Source organism: Cryptotermes secundus, unplaced genomic scaffold (assembly GCF_002891405.2).
Source record: "Cryptotermes secundus unplaced genomic scaffold, Csec_1.0 scaffold93, whole genome shotgun sequence".
In the NCBI taxonomy this organism is placed as follows: Eukaryota; Metazoa; Arthropoda; class Insecta; order Blattodea; family Kalotermitidae; genus Cryptotermes; species Cryptotermes secundus.
In genome coordinates, this window is record NW_019736393.1 from 1064224 (window position 1) to 1080218 (window position 15995).

Here is a 15995-nt window from a genome sequence, read left to right on the forward strand (position 1 = left end):
AACTTCGTAGTGTAGTAGAACATTGTGCTCAGTTTTATGGGCAGTATAGGAAAATGTGAAAATTCTGAACCCTTTGAAGCCTGAAGAGATACGAGAGGAGGGGGGGGGGCTAGTGAGAGACTACATTTAAGAGGGGGGGGGGAACAAACATTTTCCGGCTTTGAAGGCTCCCAGGCAAGCCCCGCTCNTCCTTCTGATAAAGGTACGTTTGAGGGGGGGGGGTTAAAGCTTTAGAAAGTGAAAAAGATAAAGGCTTAGGATGTGGACTTTGTTATGAGCAGAGAAGTTAAGTAGGGGCTTTACTGGATGTGTTCGGAATTAAATTTGATATCAACTTTTGAAGGGCTTCATTACAATGACATTTTGATTTCAAATTGGGAGTGCTACATGAGGGCGACGCCGGTCATAGTGGCCGCGCTGTATAAAGCATGAACTGTTTTCGCCCGCTCGAACACTGGGATCGTGGGTTCGAATCCCTCTCGAGCCATTATTCTGTGTTTGTGTTCTGTGTGTAGGTAGCGGCCTTGTAACGGGAGGGGGCTGTAAATGCACCATTCACGTCCTCGGCCCTAGATTGAGGTGAATGGTCAGCTTCACACTCCGGCCGCTTTTCTACCAGGGAAAGTGCCCCTGGTACCCATTGTATAAGAAGTTGGTGTGCCACAGAGCTGGTACAGATGCTGTGGAATAGAGAAATGTCTCTAGCCCCTACCGGGAATTGAACCTCGATTTATCGACTCTCCAGCCCTTAGTTCAACGATACCCCTATAGGGCCAGTTATTATCCCAGAATACATAGTGATTAACTTGTATTTATATCTTTCTGTGACGATAAGGCAGGGTCTGATTATTCCAGATAAACTGGACATTATACAGCTATTTCCAAATAACATAAAACTGTAATGACGCTATTATGCAGGTTTCTAAGGTCACATTGTCATAAGTGAAAAATAGCAAGAAGGCGGGCACGCAAATTCTGCATTTGTTCTTTGATTTAGCAACGATAACTCGTAGATTGTGTAGACTACACGTTTCGAAATCTCACACTGTGTACTTTCGGGTTTCTTTCGTAATGTCTGCTCCAGTTAATACATGACTTTAACATGATGGGCGCATGGAATCTGCATCCAGCCGCTTGTTTGATAAGGTAAATTTTCCCTGAGCTTAATTAAGCACTGGGCCATGAAATGGATGCAGGCTTCAATATTCTGAATCGAGGCACTAAACGCGCTTCACCCCCAGGGAAAGAGCCCCTGGTACCCATTGTATAGGAGGCTGGATGGACCCCAGAGCCAGTCTGGACGTATGGAGAACAGAGAAATCTTCCTCCTACCGGGAATCGAACCTCGGCCGTCCAGCCCATAGCCCGAGGGTATACGAGTACTGACTTAGTTATCTCGACTCGCTGTGTACTTGATTATCATAATTGATGAACATATGAAACTAGGCTAGTAAAATATTCTCTGAATTTAATCGGTTAGTCACAGCGAAAGTACAAAGAATGGCAGACTTATTTGCGTAAATAAGTTGTCAAATTTTTGTGCAGATAAACCATAAACAAACATATCATCTTGTATACTAAGTTCTCCAGTTAACGCCCTCCTTAAACTATCGAGAAGCTAAGGGGAGCAGACTTGTTGGTGATTGTGTTTGAACTTAATGTTCAGTTCCGAAATTTAATTTTTTTCATCTGACTTGATCGGTATTTCATTTATGTTTTTTATTTTTGTTCCCAGTACTTTAATGCTAGTGTTCTCAAATTATTTGTGTCATGTATTTGCGACTTTGTTATTGGTTGTTTCTTGACAAGGTCATATGCTTCGTTTTATCTATACACAATTCCTTCTAGATCAATTTTTTTAGTAGTCTGCGGGAGGCTTTTTGCTTTATGATGCCGGTATTATAGTCTCCCCAAACAAATTATATTCATCAGCATAAGCAGGCCTCATATTTAAGGGCACTAGTATGTTCTTGAAATGAGGTTCTAAATTCTAATTATATTATAATTTTTAGTCTCTCTAGTCCTTAAATAGCGAACCGACATTATTCATAAATAGAATTAATCAAACATGAAGTTATTTATGTGCGTCCAAAATAATACCAATGTTTGTATGGTTACTGTAGTTCTAAATAGCGGGCCCTCACAGGTCACATTTTAACAGAATGAAGCCGTAACAATTGTATGTCGAAGATATAGTAAACCCGCGCTAATCTGGATTAATTGGAGTTATCCGGATTAAGCGATAATCCAGATTAGTGAAGCAAAATGTAGCCCTAAACGACAACAAACTTGGAACACAAATAAATGGGAAATTCAGTGACATAAATAGGACTGTTGAAAATAAATAAAAACAATTCGCTGTTGAGGCTTTGTTTAAAAACTATAAAAAGACAATACATTTATTCATCGATGGAAGACTCATAAGTTGTACTTGTTTTTGAACGTAATAATTTGCAGGTTTGAAGAAACTGTCAAGTTTTGTCTGAACATACAAGTGACTCGTCGTCTTCCTAAATCCCTTGTGTCTTTTAAAGTACTAGTACTCAACTTTGAACAGAACCTTTCGTTTTCATATTTCGATCCGGGTTAACTGTAACCGGATTATCGAGGGTTTACTCTATTCAGATTTCTGGAGTTAATATGGTATTTGAAGAAAACAGTCTTCTGGGATTTGGCACCGTGTATATGTGGTGTTAACCGACGTTTCGGAGGAACGTATCGCCTCCATCTTCAGGGTAGAAGAAAAACATATATAAGAATCTGCAAGCAAAGAGACCGTGAGAACCGGTAAAAGCAGTCTCACGGTCTCTTCGCTTGCAGATTCTTATATATTTTTTCTTCTACCCTGAAGATGGAGGCGATACGTTCCTCCGAAACGTCGGTTAACACCACATATACACGGTGCCAAATCCCAGAAGACTGCTTTCTTCATAGTCACCGCCGTGAAAGCCTCAAATCTTACAATATGGTATTTGTTTAGCCCCTGGCAGGATGCGCATATTTGATCCCTGTAACAAGCCGCCACTGGTCAATTATAAACTAATTGAAAGTATGAAAGTTATAGCTTTCTTGTAGCAAAGTACAGAGATATGATTACTTACTTCAGACCTTTGAAAACGGGACGCCACTAGTCACATATAAACTAATTGAAAATATTAAATTTGTAGCGTGCTTGTCGAAAAAGTATGTGCTTATTTTCATCTGAGCCTTGAAAACGGACCGCCACTGATCACGTATAAAATAACTGAAAGTGTAATCGTTGGAGAAAATATAGAGCTACGCATATCTGATCGTTGATAACGAGCCACCACTGGTCACTCATAAGCTGTCAAGTAAGTGATGTTACAACTAACATATTATAGTGCGTGTTGGAATTGCACGCGCATGCGTATCGTGAAGCCTCAGTGGCGACAAGTAACAATGTGAAGATACGAGCTTCATAGCAGTTTCAAAATTTGCGTCGTTTTGAAGACATTTGTTTACCTTGAGAGTGGCGTGCAGAAATTGCATGCCGCACACCGACCGGAGGTAATCTTGTGAGGTAATTAATCATAGCCCAGCAGAACAAGGACTCGGTTTATTAATACCGTCTAATTAATCACGTAGTCTATAGAACAATTCTAATTCTACGAATAAAGTGAGCTATCAGCGAGGAATCTACACGAATGGACATTTAATTCGTTCACGTGGAATTGCGTGTTTAATCGGCTATTCAGGTACATTTGTTATAACGTTGCGATTATCAAACCTTTTTTAAGGGGGGGGGGTTACATCCATAGAAAAACGAAAACCAGTTTTCCACTTTATTTTCTCTATTGGCCTTACGGATAGATCAGACCTTCAGCTTACTCTATTTTCTAAAAAAGTGAAGTTGTTCCTGTGATTAACTAATTAAGCACTACGCCAAGAAGGCGTAGGGGGGGTGTGGATGTATAGACCTATGTTTTCTTGACCTCGGTACTAGTTGGAGGCGAGTTGTCAGCTTCACGCCCTGGCCGCTTTACCCCCGGTACCCATTGAATACGAGGCTGGGTGAGCCCCAGAGATCCCTCGGTCGTGCAGCCCGTAGCCAGTCGCTATAGTGACTGAGCTATCCTGGCTCTTCTGTTCTGTTCTATAGGTTTTATAAATCATATTTCAGATAAGCGGTGGAGCTTCATCGAGGGAAAGGAGACCATCGCGAGGTCTTCGTCACGGGTCAGTACAATAAAAGCTGCAAACCTTTATGTCTCGAACCGGATTCGTACCCATGATCTCTATTTAAACGGTTTGACAGAGCGCACAATTTATACAGAGTAGGGACTAGGACAGGCTGTAATTGATTGGCTGCTTTCCCCTTTGTTATATTAAAAGGAAAGCTTTTGCTGTCGGCACATCTGAATGTGGACGTATGTGTGTCTACCCTCTCACCCGTTCTATCTATCTATCTATCTATCTATCTATCTATCTATCTATCTATCTATCTATCTATCTATCTATCTATCTGTCTGTCTGTCTGTCTGTCTGTCTGTCTGTCTGTCTGTCTGTCTGTCTATCTCTGTCTGTCTATCTGTCTGTCTCTCCGCCCGCCCACCTACCTGTGTCTCTACAGTCCTTTTGTTGGACCTTAGCTGATTTTTCAGTTTCGTAATCCCATACACAGTCGGTAGGACTCCTTGGACGGGGGATCAACCCGTCGCAAGGCCGCTACATACACACAGGACAAAACAAACAGAATAAACGCACACAGACATCCATGGCTCGAGTGGGATTCGAACCCAGATACCAGCGTTCGAGCGAACGAAGACAGTTCATGTCTTAGACAGCGCGGCTGCTGTGATCGGCCTCTCTTCCGTTACCTCAGAAAATTTCAACGGTTTCTTTTAGTATAAAATTTGTATACAATTGGGGCCCAACTCGTATTCATACTTTTTTAACGCCTTGTTGTCGTGTATAGCAACCTGACAGTATTTCAAACTTCTCTTGTATGCGAACATCGGCGAATTTTAATGTAGGATCCTGAAATATGATGCCTTAATTTAGTGTCCGAAAGGTATGCAGCTATTATGTCATAAGTACTAGCAACACGATATGCGAAATCAGCATTTAATTTTTAATTTATTAGTTTTAATTATTACTAGATGTGTCAGATGTGATATGGCAGAATGCAATAAATATGGACTACAAATCGTGTATGAAATCTTGTTTTCTGAAAAGTGCTCCTAAAAACTCCGTGGTTTTAGTCCGCAAGCGAACTATACCGACTGAGCGACCGCCGCTTGTCGGCGAAATAAGTGCCAACTTTAGCGGATAGAGGGTGTCGCGTGGTCAGCGCAACGAATCCCCACGGCCGTTAATTTCGGTTTTCTAGACCGGGTCTGAAATGTGCTAGTAAGGAGATAATACGAGGGACATTTTTTCGTTTTAGTGCAGGCCTAGTGTCTTCCAGCTGAGAATAATTAGCCCACAGTTGCTTATTCATTGACTTGTTTATGCGTACTTTAAATGTCCTGATTAAGTCGGAATAGCTCAGCCAATACTCGTTGTTGGAGGGACGATCGTAGTTCTGTTTGACGCTTTCCGTTACCCACCACTACCATATCGGCCCTGGGACCCTCCCAGCATCATACTAGTGGGTGCTAGAAGCTCTTTCCCCTGGTCGTGAAGCTGAACACATATGCATCTATTATCGAGGTAATATTAAACGAGCAGTTCTGGGAAAAACCAGTCGTCTACGCTGCATATTGAGTAAACTGATTTGATACGACACGGACTGCAAAGAAAACACCGCGTCCAACAGTTCATATGTTGTCGCATGTGTATTCGTTACTGCAGGATCGTGTTTAACCGAGCTGTTGACTAGCAACGATAGCGGAGATAGACACACAGCAAGGTGATCTCATAAGGCCCCTTTTATTTTTGTTTCAAAATAAGGGAAGTGGGCTAAAAATATTGAAAATATAAAGGGATTTCCGTTTGGCTGGCTAATTATCGGTGAACTAGACACTGTTTTAGAAGAATTGCAGCTGGATCCTGAAGCACGTGACTACATGCGTTGTCTTACACAACTGCGCAGTCGCAGCTCGATTCGTTCATAAACAGACAATTGAAGTATCAATGACCCCACCGCGTAGGTGAGGAGAGAGGTATTTGACCTTCCTTATTGTTTGACACAACAGTGGCATTAGCAGCAGGAGTGTGAAGTGTGGTTATAGGTACTCATGTTGTTCGGCTCCTCTTTGTACGTCAGAATCTGGTACCAAGACAAGGCGGGTTCGCATCCTGAATTGGCCAGTGCCAAAGTTTGTGCCCAGTTACACGAACTGCGTATCTGCAGGGCCGATCGTGTTGTTACAGTGATGCCGAGATAGGCGCTGACGGTTGTGCTGAGGATTTTCGTGATTTTTGTCTGTGCTTCCTCTGAATGTTGGCATGTTAGCTGCATGTAGGCCAAAACCCCCTTTTAACATATCCTTCTCTTTTTTCAGAATTTTATTTTATCTTCCCATCTTATCGGGTGATCTGGATATACATGTAAGTACTGCAGTTGAAGCAGCAACGTATATCTTAGTACACCAGATGCACGGGGAACAGAAAAACGTCTGCCTAGATCTTATTGAGTTAGGTTAGTTTTGGCATACACTCACTTTTATTGTTTACCATGGACGGTCTTCCAAAATTTCCATCAATTTCCATATGCAGTTTATATTGGAATTATTGTAGAGGTGGGAAAGGGTATGGTACAGAATTAGCATTATCATTTCATTAGGTTGTACCTCCATAATGACTTCGGAAGAACTAATTTGTCTTCATGACACTTGGTGCCGTTAAATTCCCCCCCCCCTTGGCACTACAGCCCCAGTGGGCCTAGGCCTACCTCCACGAACTTCTCCGTTCAATTCGGTTTTTCTAGATCTTACACATTCCGTAGGACTCCTTGGGCGGGTGATCAGCTCGTCGCAAGGCCTCTACCTGTACACAAACACAGAAAAACGCACACACACAAACTAAACATCCATGCCCTGAGTGGGATTCGAACCCACGATCCCGGTTTCCAAGCGAGCGACGACAGTACATGCCGCCATTATAGTTATAAATCTGTAATTTATGTTTAAGAAGAAACGTGTAAACACATTCTTTTTCTGCTTCGATGATCATTGAATGTATGTACCGACAATTACTTGGTACAGACGCAACTTTCTAAGGCATGTGGACATGTGAGTGACATGAGGAAAAGGTCAGTTAGGAATAGAATCCTGCATTTCGTGAAGAAGTACACACTTGCACCAGACACACGCGCGCACGCACACAGATTCTCACGCTCTCGCGCGCGCGCATACACGCTTCCACAGACACACACAGACGCGCTCGCGCACAAACACACACACGCTCGCACACAGACGGTCGCGCACACATACACACACACACACACACAAGTGTGCGCACAGACACACACAGACACACATGCACACCTACACATCACATATATACATGCACGTAGACACGCATACATGCGGAAGCACGCACACACATACACACACATATTGAACTTCCAGGAAGGTCCTCAGGCTCGGGTGAGATGTGAGTTGGAACGTCCGTATGATTTTCATTCTCTTGCAGCAGAAGGATCTGCCGTTGTCATGCTGCGTAGTTTAGAAAGGAAATGTTTGTAATGCAGCAACAATAAAAACCAGCCGGTTTTTGTAATCCATTCTAGCGCTAGTTCAATAGTCTGCATTCCTGAACTTCAGCTGAAGGTCATCGGTGACTAATGCGGAAACTGATTATATGTATCTGCATAATTTTGGCTTACGAATCTACGAATGAAAACTGAGGACAGACGCACCAATAAATAATAGAATTTTGCTATAAGCACAATAATTTGTGTTGTCATGTCTGTCTAAAAATTGTTTCTTTATGCATATAGAATAGCTTCTTTTTGGGTTAATGGATTTTGATGACATTTAACTCCATGAGGAAGGATCCTTCTTGAGTAGCTTTTAGTTGCGTCTTAATTATGTAATTAAACACCATACCATGAAGGCATAGGGGTAGTGAAGGTATAGTTTCCAAAATCCTTGACCTCGGTAGTAGGTGGTGGTGAGTAGTCAGCTTCACGCCCCAGCCCCTTTACGCCAGAGGAAGCAACCTCCTGCACCAATTGGGTAGGACGCTGGGTGAACCCGATGGCTGGTCTGGGCGCTGTGGAGTAGAGAAAATAATCTCTTGCATCTGCTGGGAATCGAACCCCTACCGTCCAGGCCGTAGCCTAGTCACTATACCAGGCATGTCAAACTCAACTTGTACAGAGGGCCACCTCAGCCCTATAAATAATAGTCCAGGGCCGCACTTCAAAATAGAAATATACATTAGATTTTGATACAAGGAAATTTAATTATATTTATTATTTAGGAATAATTTCAATATAATTACCTAAAGTCACATATCTTACAGTTTTAAAACGCAAGAGAATACCATTTTCGACAAGTATCAGACAGCTTTTCAATATGTAAAAAGAGAGACTACACAAGAAATTATGTTAGAAATAGCAAAACATTGAATTTCCTGCAGCCTGCTAATTTATGTTTGCGTGAGACTTCTTGTCTTCTGGTCTGTTGGAAAATTGTCTTTACAAAAAATATTTCTACTAAACTTTTAATGTTGATTTTAATATGAATTAGCTCTAAAAGTTGAGGGGCCGCACTTTGTGGCTATGGGGGCCGCATGTTTGACACGGCTGCCCTATACTAACTGTGGCTCCTTATCTAGCCTATTACAGTATAGTATAATACACCTGTGGAACCTCTTGGAATGTTATGTAAATTTACACCAAATGTGTGATATTAACGACTGTAAACAGGACCTGAAGATGGTATGCACGTGCCGAAACATGTCTTAAGGCGCGTCCACATTACTCGTGCTCGTGCGTCAGAAGCTTACTGCTGCCGGAAAATCAGGATCAGGAGCTGACGAAGTGGACGCCCAAACTGGTCTGCATACAAAGCCTTCGCATTTCTTCACAAAGATATCAGCAGTAAGCATCTGACGCACGAGCACGAGTAATGTGGACGCGCCTTTAGACAGCAACCCCACCTCCTGGAAATAGTGTCGTGTTGCCAGAGAATGCAATGAATATTGTATATAGTGATTTACGCAACAGAATGCAGCAAAACATGAGTGTTCACAAGAGCCCGTTACTGCAACGTGTCCGAAGCCAGATTAATCCCGTTTACACGTCGTACTTTATTTCCGTTTGTATGTAATTTTCCTCGGATATACTGCAAGTCTCCCGAATGACCCTTCCATTCAAGTGTTCCGACCAAAATGTTGTATATACTCTGAAATAGTTGAAGAAAGCAGTCTTCTGGAATGTGGAACCGTGTAGCTGTGGTGTTAACCGACGTTTCGGAGGAACGTATCGCCTCCATCTTCAGGGTACAAGGAAAAATAAAAAAAATCCACAAGCGAAGAGACCGTGAGAACCGGTACAAGCAGTCTGCTTGTACGGTGTCTTCGCTTGCTTCATGGCGTAGTGCTTAATTAGTTAAGCACAGGGACTTTACCTTATCACCCAGAGAAGCAGGTGCGTTAACACATATCATGTTTCACAATACTTATTTTTTACTGCAATGGAGAGAAATAATCAGATTAAAATTTATACGAATTATAATTTATGGAAGTGACAATTATTTTTAATGGTACTGCGAGCCATTTCTCTTTTCTGAGAGTTCGGAATAACTTGGGTTCGTATTGCAGATGTTCCAGTGGGTTTGAAGTGATACCCATCCGGCTCGAAGGTACGCTATACTGTTAGAATGTTATAAGACGTACGACAACTTTGTCCGGCGTGAATATGATGATAATAATAATAATAATGTTTCCTATTTAAAGACGTTACACATCGTCTCCTTATACTTCGGCCTCCGTCACTATGGTCCGCGTCAGTTGCTAGGTAATAGATCAGGTTGGTAGTTGGAGCCGACAGTCACGGACTCAGCTCTGCTGTGGCTTGTTCTGGAATGATTTAAGGACTCGATGGTTGAAATGAAAGCCGTAACCAAAGAGAAGTAGACCGAGCCAAACGAATGTCTCGTCTGTGGCTTCTGTAGTCCGTGTGATTAGATCTGACCGATTTTCACAGAAGGTGCAATGCATTTGATTGATTCCGCAGAGATAAGGGTTGTAGAGTGTGTATGGATTTGAGGAACAAGTTAGTTACAGTGCGTCACCCAAACTCCCACAGTGCAGTGCGGTCACTGTTCCTCTACTTCTTGCTATACTTCTCACGCGAAACCCAGTGGTTGGGCCTAAAAGCGGGGACAGCGCTTCACCCATCAAAGACGCATTGGCCTGTCCGTTAAATTGCTGCCGGTCCTCGCCAGCACAGTAATTCTGGGTTTCGTAACCCGTCGAGACCCATGACCATATTTATCTTTTCAGGACTTCTACGTGTTTTGAACTTGGGACTCTTCTTCACCGAGAAGAGATTCTGACTACTGCTGGTCACACCCCTCTACTGGGGAGTGACTCAAGCGGCCAGTCAATCACTGTAACCAACCAACCAATAAACAAAGTAACAAAACAAACTCCGTGGTTTTAGTCCGCAAGCGAATATACCGACCGAGCGATCGCCGCTTGTCGGCGAAGTTAGTGCCAACTTTTGCGGATAGAGGGTGTCGCGTGGTCAGCGCAACGGATCCCCACGGCCGTTAATCTCAGGTTTTTAGACCGTAGCCGCTATTTCTTTGAAGTAGCTCCTCAATTATCCTCACGAGGCTGAGTGGACCCCGTTCCAGACCCTCTACTTCCCAGAGAATCTGGTAGCGCTGGGAGTTGGCACTAACTTCGCCGACAAGCGGCGGTCGCTCGGTCGGTATATTTTGCTTGCGGACACAAGCCAAGGAGTTTGTTTTTGTATGGCTGAGTAATCATCATCATCATCATCACCTCATGGATTCGGCCTATGTCTGAGAGGTCCCTTCCTCTTCCAGAGTATGTTGATAGTGCCATCTTAATATTGGGTGCCCCACACTTAATTTTTCTAATAAATATGATATTTATTTAGAAATACTGTCTATTTACCTACTTACTCATGTAGCTGAGCCCTTTTTGAAAAGCTGCCAATTGTGCAGCTACTCAAGAACTTGATATAATTTTAAAGAACCCGAAGGTTCATTACCGTGTCAGGTGGGTCCCTTGTCACCATGGCATGGTGCGTCCTTAGGTTGCGGGTGGAGGATACACCCTCCAGATATGGAGGGAAGAAGTCGCGGATAGCCGACAAGGCTGGGGGTTTGGTGTGGAGCTAACAACTCCTCACCGTAAAAAACAAGCTTGTTACGAAAATTGTCAGGAAGCCTCTGACCTGGACGGATTCCTTCGATAGACGACTAAACGAAAGAAAATACTGTCTGTTTGCTTTCGTAAAATACAATATTTGCTCTGAGATCTGTGCTCTGCAATTATATAAACCTGTTTTCTATAAACTTTTTTTTCCTGAACTTTCTTCTAATTATGCCAGACATATTGTGTAACGTATTTAATGTCATTTTTGTTGGAGTAAAATATGATCCCTTATTCTGAAAGGAAGGCATACACTGTAAGTAGGACGAATCTGAAAGCAGAATTCTGTTTATATGCCAGTAACTGAGAGGTGAATCTTTTAGGTTATAACAAATAACATAGCCGAGATATGATCTAATGCATCATTAAATATGCATAGGGTGTTCCTGCTAGCGTGAAGTTATTTGTCGCGTTACGTAGGAAACATGGGACAATATGTATCCAAACATATCAAGGGAAGTGAGCAAAGGTAAAGTTGTCCCTGTGTTTAATTAAGAAATCAGGACTCCATGAAGTAAAGGTAAAGCTATCCCTGTAACAAGCCGTGGAGGCCCATAGGGTTGTAAGGCGTTGAGAGTCCCACATTTTCTAGACAGTCGGCTCACAGATTGCGGTGAGGTCAGCCTTACGCGCCGGCCGCCCTTTACCCCCCAGGAAGATTCCTGGTACTCATTTCTGTTAGAGGCTGAGTCGACTCCAGGGCCATAGTGCGACTGGGAGGATTAAGTCCCACTCCATGAAGTAGCAGTTGTATAATTCCACCGTTCTTGACCTCGGCACTAGATAGATATGAGTAGTCAGTCTGACGTCCCGGCCGCTTTAATCCCAGGGAAGGAACCACCAGTACCTATACAATAGAAAGCTGGGTGGCCCCAGAGAAAAAAATCGTCCTTGCTATGAATCGAACACAGGCCGTCCAGACCGTATCCCTTGGCAATACGCTTACATCCCTCTCTCGCCTATGTGATGCTGTTTAACTTCACAAATAACTCTCTGTCCCTGCGGTGGGAACCTCTGTGTACAGTGGTTCATAGTAACATGCTCAGATTGGCTCTGCTCCGTGAATTGTGGTGTTATTTAATTTTCATTGTGTTTATTATGAATCATTGTTTATTGAACTGTGACAGTTTCTGGCCATTGGTCAGCTCCGAACAGATATTTGTAAAATTGTTACGCAGTGTGTGTGGGAAGGGGAGGGGTGGTGGTGGCAGTTTTGTAAAATGATTTTAGGACTAAAATGATTATTAATGCAAATGCAATTGCCTTGCATCCAGAAGTGTTAAATATTAACTATGTATATTGTTTATGAAGCCATTTTAAATCTAGTCAGTCATAAAACTGCTGATAATAACATAAACATGTAGCTTCAGATCACTGGATTTCCAGTCGTTAGTGACTTTCAAAAGGATTCCGTGCCAGCTTAATCGAATCTCCGAGGAAAACACATGACATCATAGTGGAACTTTGATCTAGGACATGTGTTGGTTGATGGGGAGGGTTCCAGTTAACGAATGTGAAAGGATTCTCTAATGGAGTTTCTGTAGAGCTACAAGATTGCATTTTGTGTTTATTATGAAACTACAGGTAGCTTTATGGCCCAAAATGCACATAACTAAAGCCATGGAACTAAATCTTGAGAAGCTAATAGTTGTTCATCTAACCAAGAAATACGGAAACCGGAGTTTCATTTGTCAGTAGACCCTACTTAATAGCAGATTAATCCAGTTCACAGCCGTATACACTTTTTCCTTTAAGATACGTTTTAATATTATCCTACAATCCAAATGTAGTAGGTCGCCTGAGGGACCATTTTCCATTGCGTATATCGATCTAAAGAACCCGTCCAAGTCCGTGGCTCTTAATATTGTCACGCATAAGAGGTTAGCGTGACTAATAATAGTGCATTCTAGATTTGATGATTAGATTTATTGGCACTTCTTTGCAATTTTAGTGGCGTTGTGCAAATTAGAGCATTTTTTTGATAAAATGGCTGGAAATCAGAATTGCCGAATAATTACTGGTGAACATATCGAATTTCAATAAGATTTGTGAAACGGTTACTGGGATGCACGGAAAAGTCTATTTATGGCCTCATAAAAACCGTACTTTATTATGTTTCAATACGGCTGAAAATCTGAGTAGCTTGACAACTTTAGTACAGGTCTAGTTTCATCAGTCTGTGGGACGTATGGGGAAGTCCATTTATGGCCCATGAATAGGGAATATGGTTCACAAATATGGGGAAGGCGTAGAAGGAATGGGTCAGAACAGTGTTTCGCCTCCTTCTAAATGCTCTGGCGTATAGACCCGTTGCTAATCAGTGACTCTGTGTACCGCGTCCGTTGCTAGGTAACGCCCGCAACAATAGAACGACGGGGTTATGCAACCCATTTCCAAGCAACGGATCGGTAAAACCGTCTACAGTAATAGGGGTATTGTTGGAAACAGCGTTTTCTATTCATTCCGTGCAAGGTGGTTATAAAGAAGAGTTCAGTTGAAATTCAGCGGTTGAGTTGCGAAATTCCAAGCGAGCAGTTAGTCGAGGGTTGGTCTCTGCAAGGGAGGCTGAGAAGACGGCGCTGTGAGTTGAGTTGTGAAGTATTAACCAGCGGGCAACGATGTGACCACGGAACCTGATGAATCTTCACTGTTAGAAGCCGTTGCTAGGGAACGGCTATTGAAGGCGCAACAGACTAGAAGAAGGCTTAACTGGTGCTGTGGTGATCTGTGAATTATGGAGATTAGCAGTAGTGCTGTAATTATATGTAGGCTCGAGTGGTGTGTGCAAGTGGCCAGTAAATCCAATTCACCCGTCCATACCCCGTCTGTAGTTCTCTAAATACGTGACAGTATGTACTTGTGCTGGGGATACGTTTCATTCATTCATCAGTAATCTGTCAGATGACAGGTCCACAGCCTCTTCCAAAACAGTTTCTCCACTTAATGCGATCTTCTGTTTTTGGAAAGAGACTATCCAGGAAAAGTGATAATGTGGTAGTTTTTCCATTTGCTTTCCACATCGCAGTACAACAGCCGTTCAAACCACTCTGGTCACGCCTGTTGCTATACGAACTTGAACCATCTCGAGCATCATTTTCTCTGTGCTTCAAGTCGCCGCTGATGACGCTGCTTCCGGCATCAGTTTTCGGTGTCTCTCTTCGTCTGATGCCTACCCTTTGACCTGTCCAGCAAGGGAGGCCCTGCCAGTAGCTACGCTACCGCTGGTATAGCTCTCAGGGTCCTTGGCATACTCAAACACCCTCACCACGATAAGGTGGAGACACCAACGAGGGGGGATACGTTTATACCTCTAAATATTCCCGGAATCGCACCAGAATTATTCATTTTATATAGAATATATTAAAACTATTCGTTTTTATATATTATATATTAGAAAGACAAGAAGTTCTGGGAAGAACTAATTACATACTTTCATGCGACACGAACCGCACAGGAAACGGAAAAATTAAGGGGATAACACAAACAGCTTGTTGATCTCGTAAGCCTCCTAGCGAAAGTCAGGGAGGATATACAGACAGGCATTTCATAAGCCTCAAAAATTGGAGGAGGGGGAGATACGCTGACAGATGAACAGACACAGATGGATACACAGGCAGCAAGACGATCTCATAAGCGTCCTTCTGTCTTCTTAAAATAAGGAAAATAGGTTATATATTTTTTTTTTATGGCTAGTGGGGTGGGACTAAGTCCCTTGTAGTGCGGCCACTTCTGGCCTATTGTACCAGCCCCAGATGATAGGTGAGGGTGATTGTGGAGCAATTGGTGGAATGACGATTGGCAAGGGAAACCGAAGTATTGGGAGAAAACCTGCCCCAGCGCCACTTTGTCCACCACAAATCCCACTTGACGAGACCCGGGATCGAACCCGGCCCGCCGCGGTAGGAAGCCAGCGACTAACCGCTTGAGCTATGGCGCGGCCAAAAATAGGCTATAAGTGCAAATCACAGCGGCAGTGCGGTCTAAGGCATGAACCGTCTTTACCCCCTCGAGCACTTGGATCGTGGATTCGAATCTCACTCGAGGCATGGATGTCTGTGCGTTTATTCTGTGTTTGTGTTGTCCTGTATGTAGGTAGCGGCCTTGCGACCGGCTGATCAACCGTCCAAGGGGTCCTACCGACTGTATAGGATTAAGGACTATAGGCTGTAAGTGGCGTATACTTTGCAGATAATAAGTTTAAGTTGCGAGCTACACTTTATAAAATCATAGCAGCTGAGAGTTACTTTACAGAACCGAACAGAAGAATTGTGACGCAGTGCTGTCTGGAAAGCCAAATGGTTTTAATGCCGAGAAGCTCATGTTTCACTTGCTCTGTACACAACACGTATTAATTCTCAGAACATAGATTTCAGAGCCAGAAGCAAGGGGGTAAGAAACGACGTAATTACGACGATTACAGTTAATGGGGGGGGGGGAAGTGTAATAACGAAACAGACGGGTTCATTTTTGCAAGAGAATAAAAATTCTGTGTGACAAGAGATGTATGAAGTAGATGTTGCTGGCAGGAATACTAATTGTGCTTTGTTAGCCAAATTTTCTTTGCATTATAACTGAGTAGTGTCCTTGTTCCTCAACAAGTTGTTTTTCTTGTTTCTGCTCAAGACAGCAATTTTCAACCAATTCATAACACATACTTGATATCTTAATTAAAT

General features: G+C 42.9%; 1 protein-coding gene across 4 annotated transcripts in view; it reads left to right on the forward strand.

Moving 5' to 3' along the window:
• LOC111869778 (protein O-linked-mannose beta-1,2-N-acetylglucosaminyltransferase 1) overlaps window positions 1-15995 on the forward strand; it is a 420171-nt gene that overhangs the window by 47967 nt on the left and 356209 nt on the right. Inside the window, exon 2 of one of the 4 annotated variants that reach the window (XM_033753555.1) lies at window positions 6468-6513. The exons of the other annotated variants lie outside the window; for them this stretch is intronic. The gene's annotated coding sequence lies outside the window, so the exon portion shown is untranslated. The remainder of the gene's footprint in view (window positions 1-6467; window positions 6514-15995) is intronic. 4 annotated transcript variants of the gene reach the window in all.